This window comes from Carassius gibelio, chromosome A7, assembly GCF_023724105.1.
Source record: "Carassius gibelio isolate Cgi1373 ecotype wild population from Czech Republic chromosome A7, carGib1.2-hapl.c, whole genome shotgun sequence".
Classification (NCBI taxonomy): domain Eukaryota; kingdom Metazoa; phylum Chordata; class Actinopteri; order Cypriniformes; family Cyprinidae; genus Carassius; species Carassius gibelio.
In genome coordinates this window covers 31,526,601-31,540,999 of record NC_068377.1, presented here as the reverse complement: position 1 = coordinate 31,540,999, position 14,399 = coordinate 31,526,601, and the positions used below count along the sequence as shown (strand labels likewise).

General features: G+C 36.0%; 2 long non-coding RNA genes and 1 other non-coding gene across 6 annotated transcripts; 1 reads left to right on the top strand and 2 right to left on the bottom strand.

Annotated features, from left to right (window-relative positions):
• Window positions 1–552: 552 nt before the first annotated feature.
• On the bottom strand, window positions 553–646 carry trnai-uau (transfer RNA isoleucine (anticodon UAU)). Its single transcript has 2 exons — window positions 609–646; window positions 553–588 (listed from the first exon to the last, which is right to left on the bottom strand). It is a non-coding gene; the product is annotated as a tRNA-Ile (tRNA).
• Window positions 647–3,279: 2,633 nt separating this feature from the next.
• LOC128017214 (uncharacterized) lies at window positions 3,280–8,328 on the bottom strand. Of its 3 annotated transcripts, XR_008184383.1 has the most exons (4): window positions 8,065–8,328; window positions 7,714–7,755; window positions 6,135–6,256; window positions 3,280–3,528 (listed from the first exon to the last, which is right to left on the bottom strand). It is a non-coding gene; the product is annotated as an uncharacterized LOC128017214 (long non-coding RNA). The 3 variants fall into 3 exon arrangements; XR_008184382.1 differs by having other exon boundaries at window positions 7,714–8,328; XR_008184384.1 differs by lacking the exon at window positions 7,714–7,755.
• An 820-nt stretch (window positions 8,329–9,148) lies between these two features.
• Window positions 9,149–12,676, top strand: LOC128016337 (uncharacterized). 2 transcript variants are annotated; one of them, XR_008184146.1, is made up of 7 exons: window positions 9,149–9,402; window positions 10,254–10,353; window positions 10,519–10,679; window positions 11,354–11,469; window positions 11,612–11,696; window positions 12,205–12,332; window positions 12,453–12,676. It is a non-coding gene; the product is annotated as an uncharacterized LOC128016337 (long non-coding RNA). The 2 variants fall into 2 exon arrangements; XR_008184147.1 differs by lacking the exon at window positions 10,519–10,679.
• Window positions 12,677–14,399: the final 1,723 nt, after the last annotated feature.

The window sequence follows — 14,399 nt, the reverse complement described above, 5'->3', positions numbered from 1 at the left end:
AAACAATAATAAATGACCAAGAACAAAAGCAAATGCACTGGTAGTAAGTCATACATGTGTGATTAATAATGTTTAAAAGAATGTGTAGTATAGTTAATGACTGTGATTGGTCAGGAGCCATTAGCAGCTGGCCCTGCTTTTTCTTTCTGCAGTTTTTAAACAATATCACATTAGGAAAGTTAGAGTTAGAAATCATTTGCATACAGTTTTAGATGTTATAAAACCTTTTGTAATATATATGAAAGTAAAAACAGCTGAAATGTAATTTCACTTTCAAATCATTCTTTGTATTCTAGATTCCAGTACGCTATAGTGAGTTTTAACTCTTATCTATAAATGTAAGCCAGATATATTCAACATTATTTTATTATTTATTAGTAGGCTACTATACGACATAAAATCAGCAACCAATTTTTTATATGAACGCTTTTGAATTACCATAACTCCATCACAGAAATGAAGCTGTTTTAGTTGCATGGCCAACAAGTAGAACAGTGAATGCAATGCCTTTGTATGAGTCACCTTGATACAGAAGGACCTTTGGCCTAAAACTGCTCCAGGTGAGGCTCGAACTCACAACCTCGGCATTGCTCTGCTTTGTACTGCTGTATAAGTACCGCGCGCTAACCGATTGCGCCACTGGAGCTTATACTGGCCATCAGAACAAACCAAATCTGTCCAACTAATAACAATAACAGTAACAAAAGGATGAGACGCATGTTTTCTAAAACGTGCAAAAGGGAACACTGATCATTCCTCTGTTGGTGATGATGTCACACATACATCTTTCAACTTAGGTTATCGGTTTATCCACACGGACAGTATGTCACCCTATCAATGTACCAGTTTATGAATGGACAAAGCAGGTTTTTAGTTTATATTTTAGGACTTTAGGATTCTACAGCCCCCTAGTGGTGTTTATGATGTCCCACTTTAATCGCCATTGTGATATTTTTCTTTAAGACCCTGGTTTGTAATAGTTGTCTCCTAATTAAGCTTCGATGTTGCAGTGAACGCTGTGGGCGTTATTGTAAGTGATGTGATTGAGCTTCGATTCACATGACTCATGTGACAGTTTTTATGCACATAGCTCCAGCCAATTGGGATAAAAAAGAATAGATAATATTTCATACAAAAACTTGTAATAATTTTGTGTTGGAGTATCAAGGTTACTTTTTACTAAAACATCCGAAGAATTCCCTTATGCACAATAAGCAAAAAAACAAAGACAAAGGGCATCCTGCAACTTTGCTTATTAAATATGTTTTCTTTCATAAGTTCTTGAACGAGTGAGTAGGCTAAGGCATAACGCTTAAATCATAAGCTATTGCATGCGCAGTATGGGAAATTTCACGTCGAGCAATTCTCAATTTGACTAGAGGAGATATGTTAAAATTAAAATTAGGTGAGAATCGAACTCATTACTCCAGCATTGTTCTACTTTGTACTGGCTTAAAATTATCGCGTGGTTAAAGCGGTCAACTGACCCTAATAGTTAATCGGACAGGATTGTTTAACTTATTTTAAAAAAAGACTAAATGATGAACCCAACACACACATACATACACTCACTCACTCACGATTACTGTACATATTACATCTGGAGAAAATATCTTTAAAGTACACCATAGTACAAAATCCTAAAACCAAATTTTTGGTTTGTGCATGGATGTTTAATAATAAATATGTATACAATTTGATCAGTAAAAAAAAAAAAAAAAGTGCACATTTCAGTGTTTTTCTTCATTACTGGTAACACTGTATAAAATATGTTTTTAACCAATTTTTATAAAAATATGTCCAAGATGTCAGCATGGACAAAAAGGTAAAATACCAAGGACTATTCACATCCTATGATCTGGCTAAATTAACAGATTTGGAAAAATTGAAACACTGACAGATTATGTTTGTTAAAGCCATGTAGATTAGGGGAAAAATACTTTGAAGTTTCCTTGGTTCATGTAGTTTTGTGCATAGATGTATGTATTCATCAAACATTTTGGCTCTGCTTTCACACTTCTGTCTTCCATTCTCTCCCTCATAATCTTTGGATCCCTTTATGCCACCTTTCCATACCTTTTTCAGGCACTCTGAAAGAGATAAAATAAGGCTTGAAAATAGTGGCTTATTGTAAAGGAAGGATTAGATTATGAGTCTATATGTTCGTGAATGCTGAGAGACACAGAGTGTTATTCTTCCTTGGTCTGAGTCTCTGAGGACAAGGGTTGCACAGAAGAATCTGTAAAGGCTCTTGTCTTGATGATAAAAGTAGCAGTTCTCCACAACCTCTTCATTCTCTTCCAGCATGCTCTCACACTTTAATATAAACATAAAAAGGGATAAAAATTATATATAAATTTCAGTATATAAATTTGACCACACTGTGCCAAAGGTTTTTATTTTATTTTATTTAGAAGATAGTATATTGATCATCTTTTTTTTTTTACATTCAACCTTCAAACAAAAAACACTATAAAGCATTATTATTAATCTCAAACAATAACTAAATATAATTTAAGATGAAAACATGCAACCACACCACCCATGCCTCTTTCTTTGTTGTTAAGTCTGCCACCTCCACTGGTTCATCCCACAGTTCATAAGGGATCACCAACTCTACCTTCACTCACTTATCCATCAGGTTCTTCAGTGTGCTCATGGTTTGACTTGTGCCCTGGTTAAAACAGTAGTCTAAAATTAATAATCACTTTGCAAATTAAATACACACATTCCAAGTATTTCTTTAAATGAGGATTGACTGAATTTCACGCCGTTGAAGGCTGGGAAAGAGCGCTAAGGCTCCCTGAACTCTCTGCATAGATTTTATATACACTGTTAATTATTTGACTGTAAATTTACAATAAATTGCAGGTTAATAATTGCATGACTTTCACAGTAAGTTACTGTAACATTTTTACAGTAAATTATTGTGAAATGACAGCTGTATACTGTGACTTCACAGTAATTCTGACATCGCATTACTGTGATTTAGCGGTAAGCTGCTGTAGAATTAATGTATTTAACTGTGAAATTACAGTTGGTGTCTATGTATTACTGTAATTTAACAGTAAGCAGCTGTAGAATTCATGTATTTAACTGTGAAATTAGTGTCTATTACTGTAATTTAGCAGCAAGCAGATGTAGAATTAATGTATTTAACTGTGAAATTAGTCTATCTATTACTGTAATTTAGCAGTAAGCAGCTCTAGAATTACTGTACATAACTGTGAATGTCTATCTATTACTGTGATTTAGCATAAATGATGGACCAAACAAAACTGATAAAAACAGTGACATAACTTTTATTTTTTAGAAGTAAAATACAATTTAATTACATGAATAAAACACTGGGCAACAGGGATTGACACTGGGTAACAGGAATGTGTGTCAAAAGAGAAAGAAGGAGACAGAGAAGAGAGAGTGAGGGAGAGAGATGTAAGAAAAGACAAAAAGGTGGGAATAGAGAGGGTCGCAGGTGTCTCTCTCCTTCCCTCGCAGCTGGCACCTGCATAGTGTGGGTTCTATCCACTATATACAAAAGATAAGAAAGACAAAAAGTTTAAGTTACTCTGTGGTGGACTGACTCCCTGTAAGTATGGTGCTCGCATTGTAACACTAATCCTAAAATGTCTACAATTTAAGTAATTTCAACTATTAAAAAAAATGTGAATAGTACTCTCAATTAATATTAAATCAGCAAACCAGGACTCTAATCACTCCTGTTACTTTTACCCAGTCCTATTATTTTTCACGTGAGTAACAGGACTGAAAGTAACATGATTGAGGTTAAAAGGTTAGTTCACCCAAAAATGAAAATTCTGTCAGTAATTACAGAGCACAAATTAAGATATTTTTGATGAAATCTGAGAGCTGAATCACTCCTCCATCGGCTTCTAAGGGTTTGAAACTTGCTGGCCCAGAAAAATGTATTAAAGACATCTTTAATATAGTCCAAGTGACTCCAGTAGCTCAATCTTAAGTTTATAAAGCGACGAGAATACTTTGTGCGTAAAAAACAAACAAAAAAAACAACAACTTTATTCCACAATTAATTTCCTTCTCTGTGGGCCTTGAGTTTTTTCATGTAGTAAAACAGCGTAGCGCTTCTGTGTTATACGTCACACGTAGGCTCACTATTGGCCGACGCTGGTCATGTGTGCGATGCATGTGACGTATAACACAGAAGCGCTACGCTGTTATACTACATGAATTCACCCGAGGCCCAGAGAGAAGGAAATGAATAGTGGAATAAAGTCATTATTTTTGGGGGGATTTTGCGCACAAAAAGTATTCTCGTTGCTTGGTAAACGTAAGATTGAGCCACTGTAGTCACTTGGACTATATTAATGATGTTTTTAATAAATTTTCTGGGCCAGCAAGTTTCAATCCCTTAGAAGCCTATGGAGGAGTGATCCAGCTCTCAGATTTAATCAAAAATATTTTAATTTGTGTTCCGAAGATGAGAGAAGGTCTTACGGGGTTGGAACAACATGAGGGTGAGTAATTACTGACAGAATTTTCATTTTTGGGTGAACTAACCCTTTAAGCAAAAATTGCATGCTAAATTGCATAGTAATTCAACACAGTAGCAAGTAATGTAAATTTACACTTAAAACTATTGTAAAGTACTGTAAATTTGACGTTTTTTAGACGTCAAGGCATGTTAAAATCAAATAAACGTAAAAACAATTAATTTTACACATTTATTTTGCAGTCTGTCTAAACTCTACATTGAATCAGGAGACACTATAGAACACATTAAAGGGATAGTTCACCCCAAAAATCTTTGGAACACAAATTAAGATATTTTAAGAAATCTGAGAGCTTTCTGTATCCTCCATGGACAGCAATTATTTTACTTTCAAGGCCCGGAAAGATTGTTAAAATAGTCCATATGTATACAGTGGTTAAACCTTAATGTTATGAAGCGACGAGAATACTTTTACTGCGCAGAAACAAAACAAAACAAAATAGAATACCGATTTTATTCAACATTTTTCCTTTCTGTGCCAGTATCCGATGCTGTTCACGTGATGTGTTCTCGATCATGCATGTGATTGCATTGCGCACACAAAGTATTCTCGTCGCATCATAACATTGAGGTTGAACCACTGTAGTCACATGGACTATTTATATCGATGGTTTTACTACCTTTCTCGGACTTGAAAATGGTTATAACATAGTAGTCTATAGGTGGGATCAGAAAGCTCTCAGATTGCTTAAAATTTTCTTAATTTGTGTAGAACAAAATTCTTGTGTTTGGAACATCGTGAGGGGATGTAATTAATGATAGATTTTTCAATTTTGGGTGAACTAACCCTTTAGTAGCTTCAGTAAACTTCTTACTGCATAACTACATCTAGCTTAAAGGAACACGCCGACTTTTTGGTACTTTAGCTTATTCACCGTATCCCCCAGAGTTAGATAAGTCCATACATACCCTTCTCATCTCCTTGAGTGCCTCTGTTTGACGCACCCACCGCTAGCTTAGCTTAGCTGGAGGTAAACAGCTCCAGCTAGCATACTGCTCTCAATAAGTGACAAAATAACGCCAACATTTTCCTATTTACATGTTGTGATTTGTATAGTCACAGTGTGTACAAATAACAAGGTCATATGAGACACAACCATCTTCTAACTGTATACATACTGGGAACTATATTCTCAGAAGGCGAAGCACTGCTACTTCTTTGGAGTGATTTATTCCAATTCTGAGCAAACTCTCTGCTCCTCACCACAGGGCTTCTCAGGTGCTGTGAGAAAATCACTCCCCAAGTAGCAGTGCTTCGCCTTTTGAGAATATAGTTCCCAGTATGTATACGGTTAGAAGATGGTTAGAGTCACTGTGACTATACAAATCAGAACATGTAAATAGGAAAATGTTGGCGTTATTTTGTCACTTATTGGGAGCAGTATGCTAGCTGGAGCCGTTTACCTCCAGTCTTTGTGCTAAGCTAGGCTAGCGGTGGGTGCCTCAGACAGACTTACGGCAAGCACGGAGATGAGAAGGGTATGTATAGACTTATCTAACTCTGGGGGATACGGGGAATAAGAAAGTCACAAAAAGTCAGTATGTTCCTTTAACACAGATACTGTGTTTCATTAGTCCGTTCTTAAATTGGAACACAGCTTACATTAGATTGACATCCATTCGAAGTCAATGAGCTTCCTGATAAGAGTGCAGACTTGCTGGTTCATGTGACCTCTCTCCCTCTTAGATTTTGTGCCCGTCTCTGGGTTGATGCCCAAGAAGCACCTACAAACAAAAAGACAGAAGAAACCTGTTAGTTTAATTCGTGTGATGAAAAAGGTGTCAGTTCCCAGTCACCACCTTCAGTGGGTCACTGCTTTTGCATTACAGAGTCAAACTAAAGTTAGCTCCGTTTAAACAAAGGTGTAATTCAGGTGTAAGTACTGTAATTCAGAAAAAAAAAATGCATGGAACTGAACTGAAAAACATTTCCATCACAAACACAGTCAAGAATAGACCTTCACCAAAGTAGAGGTGTGTGATTTACCTAGGCAAAGCATTCGCACACAACAATTTACATAATTTACATGTTCCGTTTGCAGAGGATGGAGTAAGAGCCTGTTGCCTGTCCATCTCCCTATGGCTGTTTCTACTTGTACTCTTCCTCCTAGAATTATTACCCGTCCACAGATGATGTGATTTCAATGTTAAGTCAATGCAAAGGCGCGTTTACGCGCGTCTGGAGGTCTCGCGGCGCGAATGGGGCGTTAAGCGCGGCGCGGAAGACGCGAATTCGCCTCATTCGCGCGTCTAGTTCGCGCGAATTACGCGAATTGACGCGCGAATAGAGCGCTTCGCGCGAAACGCGCGTTAAGCGCGAATGGTGCTTTTTGTGTATTTAGCGTTTGACGCGAATTCGCGTCTGCCGCCCGAGTTGAAAATTTTGAACTTTGGCGTCAATTCGCGCCGCGTTAATCCGGTTGTGCAGGAATACCCTTCTCCACTCATTCAACAAGGAGGAACGACAGATGTTGTCAGTGAGCAGTCAACCGGAGCTATATGACAAAAGTTCATATTTCTATAGAGACAGGAATAAAAATGACCTATATATATATATATATATATATATATATATATATATATATATATATATATATATATATAACATATTAATAGATAAATTGAATATAGGCCAAAGATAAGAAACGTTTCATTTTACCCCAAACGAATTATATTTTATCTTGAACCACTAAAGACACATCAGAGCCAGCGGCAAATGTCAGAAGATCTAGCCGAGGTAAGGCTACTCTCGGCGGATACATGATGACGGAGCTCCCGCTGATCGCATGGAGCTCATCTCCGAGATCGGCGAAACACATTTTTTAAATAGACGCTGTCATTATAAATAAACCGCATATTTGAGTTTAAAACAACTACATTCTCGCCTGAAATACTTTTAAAACTACATTTCATGACACAATAACAGTAATATTTTGAAAATTATCCGAATAAAAATGGCGGTTGAAAATGCTGCGTGAACTCAGCTGGATGAAGCCCCCCATTCATTTTTCTGTTGACGAGAAAGACAACGGTTGCTCCGTTTCACACACACAGCAGGGAAGAAAATTATAAAGTTACTAATTTGAGATGAATTTAATCCACCTTTGCCCAAATCCACAAACACCATAATTTATCTAGTTGATAATAACTGTCATAATACCCACATTAAGGCCACATCTTACCTTATAACTTTTTTTTTTTATCTTCGGTCAATGTAGAAAATGCTGTGGTAAAAGAGAGAACGCTGTTAGAGTAACTAAGATAAGCTTTAAGTAAAGCTAAAGTTAAATGTTCGACGGTGTATCTAATCAGACATCTCACAGTTAACTTAATACGGTATAATTAACACTACAACCAACGTCTTGTCATTCAAATTTGCGCGCTTAAACGTTGATGCGAGTCTGCTCCAGCTAGGTTACAAAAACATGACAACAGAACCTACAACTAACGCTAATTTGGTTCATACTTTTAAATTACATGCACTATCATATAAAAAACATCAAATTGATAAAGTTTGACATTTAAACACTTACCGCTGTCTGAATCCACCGAATGAGACCACGTAGATCAGAGAGCTCTGATGACGCTCTGATGACGCTGCCGCAGTTGCCACTCAAAAAAGACGGCATTCACAGTAGTTTCTTGTAAAAGCCCCGCGCCTGCATTATTTTCACAGTAAAAGTCTAAATACGGTATTATATCGTGAATGATCACAGTTAAAGCCTGTGAAGTGGTAATAATGTAATTAACTGTGAAATATTACAGTTATATCTTGTGAAATCCTGGAAAAATTTTACAGTGTACTACAGAATTATTTCACAGATGATATTGATATGATATTTCATGATATGATATTTCAGTGAGTCGCGTTTTCTGGTAACAAAATGTAATAATAGCAAGAGGAGGGAGACCTTCATTAGATTTGGATTTTTTCCTAACCTTAAGGGAAAGCTTTCTCAAAGGGACAGAACAGACGGTCAGTATGTCATCACTACTTACGAAGTGTTGTATTTGATTTTGCACCTGTGTTTGCCAGTGTCCAAAACTTCTCAAACTTCTCCTTTGAGTGGCCAGTTTTTTCCAGAGTGTCCTGAAACTCCACCATCAGCAGTTTACAAATTTTGATTCATTAGGAGTTCACAATAAGGCCAAAATCTGCATTTTTTGAGAATGATTCGGACTAGGGGAACAGGGGATGCTCAATGCAAAAGCAGATGGTAAGAATGGCAAACAGAAAACACGTTATCGATTTAGTGATTATGCATATGAATGAACATGTATGCGGGGCCAGCTGCATGCCTAATTAAGGGATTTTGAAAAGAGGGATAGCCCATGTGTTAATGTGAGAGTGAGAGACACAGAAAGACAGCAATGAGAGAGACAGGTGGCAGTGGGAGAAGTGTTGCGCTCAGTATGTTCATCTGAGGTTTCAGGGTCAGATATGACCAAACACTTTTTTAAAGAAAAGAAGGAGAGAAAACCTCAAAGAGGAAATATGCATAAAGACAATTAGATGGAACAAAATAAAATTAGTTTCATGCACTTTAGTTTTAATACCTTGTAAAGTTTTTATTGTAATGTTTGCACAGTTTGTGGTAAATATTTTATGCACAGGCAATGCAACCCATTCTCACTCCAAAGGCGTCAAAAACCGAAGCATGGTCAAGCGCCCCTAGCGTCACTTTTATGACGCCAAATGTGCCTCTCGGCGTCGACTATCGAAGCACTACGACCTTCATTGCTTTCAATGGGAAACTTTTGGCGTCAGAATTCGACACGAGGACATGAGATGTTTATCGCTATGAAATCACGTTCAAGAAGTCTCATTCAGCACACATCGCGCGATACTTGCTATCAGTTCCACAGTTTGGGTGAGTAGTCGTATATACGCTCTTTTAATGCCTTTTATCAAATGTATTCTGTCTTCTTTATTAATCAGATTAGTGCCATATGTTTAATCGCTGTATTATATCGGTCATCCGCGGCTGTCTTTGAGTTTCATTGCGTTTAAATAAATGAACACAGCTGCTAATTAGTGTGATTAAACTCTATCTGTCACGTGACGTGCCATAGACCTTCGATTCCGTTTTATATTATTATTAATTTCAGGATCAATGATGTAAGTTGTATTTGTAGTAAAATCATGGTAATCACGACACAATAATAAATGAAATGTGAAGTTAAAACACAGTAAATGGGACATTAGTAACTGTAACTGTAGTTTCACTATGATATATTAATAATCAATACAACAATACAATAATCACCAAACCAGCTATGTTTGTATCACTGTAATGCTAGTGTTTTTATGTGCTTTTATATGACAGATATCACAGTAATCATGTGTTCTGTACCATGCTTTTAATACCTTTTAATGTGAATCCAAAAAAAAAAAAATCAAATTAAAAATAAATAATAAAACATGTATTTTTCCATCTTGCAGTTCATTCATATCAGTTTATATATATATATATATATATATATATATATATATATATATATATATATATATATATATATATTATATATATATATATATATATATATATATATATATATATATTTATTTTCATATATATATATATATATATATATATATATATATATATATATATATATATATATATATAAATATAAATATTTTGCTCACAGATCATTATTAACATTCTGTATATAATTCAATTTTATTTTCTCTCCCCTTTTTTATTATTTATATTTTTAGCTGAAAAGACGTAAAGGCAGTCAGCCCAGTGGTGTTTCTGGAGAGGGATTCCTTCAGAAATGGAGAAGACAGAAAGCTGCGGAGGCAGATATTTGCAGCAGTAAGTCTGTGATAGTTTGTCTCTTTTATCAAAAATTCCTGCTGTTATAATTTGTACAGCATTTGTTGTTTCTTAAACTGTTGCACTGTCCAAATACCCACACTTGCCATCTTTTCACTTGACCACTTGATTACTTATTTGACGTCTTTCCTGTATTTGGCCTAGTGTTCGAGTGAGCATGATGACCACAAGTGTGTGTCAAACTTTTCATGACCTGATGACTGTGTTTCCCAATCCTGATCCTGGAGAACCCCAGCACTGCACGGTTTTGGCGTCTCTCTTATCTGCCTTGGAGTCTTCACTGATGAGCTGATGAGTTGAATCAGGTGTGTTTGATCAGGGAGACATCTCAAATGTGCAGTGTTGGGGTTCTCCAGGACCAGGATTGGGAGCCACTGCCTTATGGGACACTTATGTGTTTAAAGAGATTTTTAATATCTAATTATCAATATTTCACATACTGTACATTGGACAGCTTTCCATGACCTCTTGTGAGATCTCGGCAAAAAGTCTGACGATTTATTCCAAAACATGATGCATGATGGGATACACTAAGCTTTGTATAGCGCTCCGGAGCAGTATTGGAGAGGTTTAGTGTGTGTTAAGGACGCTGTGCTTTGGCATTATTAAGACCGGGGACAGTCTTGTGCACACACTGTCATGTACACACACTCTCAAGTGGCCAAGACTGCAAGTGTGGGTATCTGGACAGGGTCAAAGTCTTAAAAATGATCCCTAAACACATCACAGTCTTAATAATCCAGTTTAACACTTGTATGATATTGTACAAGCCCCAGGACGGTCTCATCTGACACTATCAAAAGAATTCATATGACTATAGCTTGTTATTAATTACTTGCTTTCAATAATGGATTCATTTAACATTTAATTATACAGCATCTTTACAGAGGTGTAATGTACAAGCTGCACGTAATTAATAATATGTCCTTCCTTCTGTCTTACAGGATTTTTTCCAGATAATGCTGTTCTTCTTTTTCAGGTCTAAAATATCGAGCTCAACAGCTATTTTAAGAGCCAACCCTCACAAACCTTCCTAAAACCTAAAAGAGCTATTACTGAGTCTCAGCGAATCTTGCCATGATCAGCTCTTCCCAGGTACATTTGTTTAGAATATTTTTTTAATCAACATTTACTAATCAAATGCTCTGGTCTGAATCTTACTTTAAATTAACTTAATTATGTTTAATGAGCAATATTAATTGCACAGAGAGTAAGTAGAGATTTTCTTGTTTCACAGAAGAGAAGGAAGACCAAGGAAATTATTTGCTCAGGATGAGAAATGAAGACGGCCATCTTGTGCTCAAACAAACAGAAGTCCTCTGGTATGTGTGTGTTGAAGCAATGTTATACAACATTTTATGATGATCTCTCACAGAACTGGTCATGTCAGCCTTGATTTCATTTTATACTATTACAATTACAGCATGTTAGCAAAGTGTGACTGGACATTTTTAATATTATGTTTTTAAAAACACACCACCTGTTTTAAAAGCAGACAAGTATCATGAAATTGGTTTAGTTGATATAAACACCAATTGACATTATTTCATTGTTTTGTAAATGTTATGTTATAAATTGTGAATTGATAGTTGATTGGTTTGAAGCCAGGCCTTACACTGCACAGACTAAAACACATTTGTGAGAGAAGTCAGGAACTTTGGAGAAAGATTCTAGAGGAAGAAAACACATTTACTGCAACAACAGATGAATTCTAGAGTCTCTGAGAACTACACATGCTAATGCAGTCTCATGAGCAAGACCTTTGCTTCTGTAACTTTTTCTTAATTCTTGCAGAATGACATATTTATTGCAGTATTTTTATTTGTACAGATGATCTCATCAGCCAAATGAGGGGTTTTGACCAAGTGATGCTCTTGAAAGGAGAGAAAGAAGAGGATGTGGTAAATTCTCTTCAGAGAAAAAGCTTCTCAAAAGGTCTTAAAACAGCTTGAAGAATGGTAAGTGTACAGTACTACAAGGGTCATAGTTGCTCACCCTGCTAAAACCACACAGAACATAAGCTGCGCTCTCTGTCCATTAAACAACTTCTTCTGCATTGTGTGTTTCACTTTGACCAGGTCTGGGATGTTAGGACTGAGAGATCCTCTGGCTGAGAACAAGCTACACCACATCAGTGCTGGATATCAACCACAAACTGTTTCCAGACACGAGAGAAGAAGAACACGATGGGGAGATGAAACCAGTTTAGATGTGATGATGGGAATCATTATTTTCTGGAACAGTATCACATGTCTTATATGTATCACATGATCTGTATCACAGTTGACTGGATGGGACTGTGTGACTTAAGGACATTTCATCACTCATCTGTGTGAACTGATTTATATATGAGGTTAATGTATCTTTGATGATAATTATTTTCATTGAATCTTATTTGTCTTGATGCTACTTTATCAACTTTATAGTCTATGCTTCAATAAAATGAAAATGGTGAATATTGTGTTCTGAAGATTCTTGGTAAATACATCATTTTACTAGGTAGGCTCATATGTGTTTATTTTAGACTTGGAAAAACGACATATTAATTATTGGGATTATTTTTTTATTTAAGACATGAACATTTTTGATCGGATTAATAACATCTGGGACATCAGTACACCAGAAAGTATTTTTTTATATTTTAGTAACAATTATGCACATTTTTTGTGAAATACAGGGAGTTACAAGATTAATTATTCTGCATTACAAGATGGTGCCATGGGCTTTATTGTTACAAACACTTAAGGGATAACTGAGAATGTAGCAGGAATGATCAACGTGGATCTTGTACTGCATTAAAACCAAGAGCACACACATTACTGATGTCCAGCACCTGAGGAGCAAGATACAGGGGTGAGGAGGACATTTTTACACTGATTTCGGCTAATTAGTTATATATAATGCTAATATATATATATATATATATATATATATATAAATTTATATTCTTAGCACTGCATGAATTTGTCCTTGTGTAAAAGTGAAGTATCACAATGTGTATACATTGTCCTTGATTACTGCTTTACAGTGGGGAATAGATAATGGCAAGTTGTTGCAGGTTCATCCATTATATTTCTTGCCATTTACTTCAAAAATCAAAGAAATAATCTATTATTTTCATTATTAAATCATTTCTTTCTAATTTTTCCATGTTTCATCAGATGGCCTCACAATGTCCTGTCAAAAGGTATAATAGCCATGATGAATAGAATAGAAAACAGAGGACTGTGAAAACTGTCAGATATAAATGTGACTCAGCTCAGTTTGTTGTTCATGATGAGGAGAATACATATATGTAGGTTTTACTGCCCTGCTACCCCCAGGGGCCCAGTAGCACCCCCCGGAAGAGCCCAAAACTGTGCATTTCAAATGGCTGTAAATCAGAGTCCAATTAACATATCAAAGAGAAAATGGGCAGGATTATTACTTATGCTATGCTGATAAAATAATGTTGAGCTCAGTTTTCAGAAATAAGTGGAAAGCTGGCATAAAAGCATTTTAAATATTGCTCACTGTAAAATACCACATTTCAGCCTGCCTCTCAAATATATCACAGATGTTTGCACAATAAACATATTTAGATATCCAGTTTACCTTAAAATAAATAATTTATTTAGTTTCGTTAATAAAAAGTTTTAAACTACATTACCCACAAGCCTCCGTCGTTCTATCTATAGAAAGGCAACACTAGGGGGCTGTTTTTTGTAGTTCATTGAAGTTATGCTTAGGGTTAGGATTAGGATCTCGCTAAAGATGTCATTTTTCTCAAGATAGCAACACTTCATTGTTGACTTAATATATTACTAATGTGATGATAGGAGCAAAACATACTTTTTAACATGATGCGCTGTTTAATATGGGTTAAAAGATAGTCCAACCACAGACTGTCCTGAAAAGTCATAGCCAATGACATCTAAGCTGAGCAGCAGCGTCACACTTCCTTATCCATGTATGACAGATGTCTTTCGTTTTTCGGCTGAAGGGATAGATTCGGTTAACAATAGATTAAGCTTGCTACTTATTAG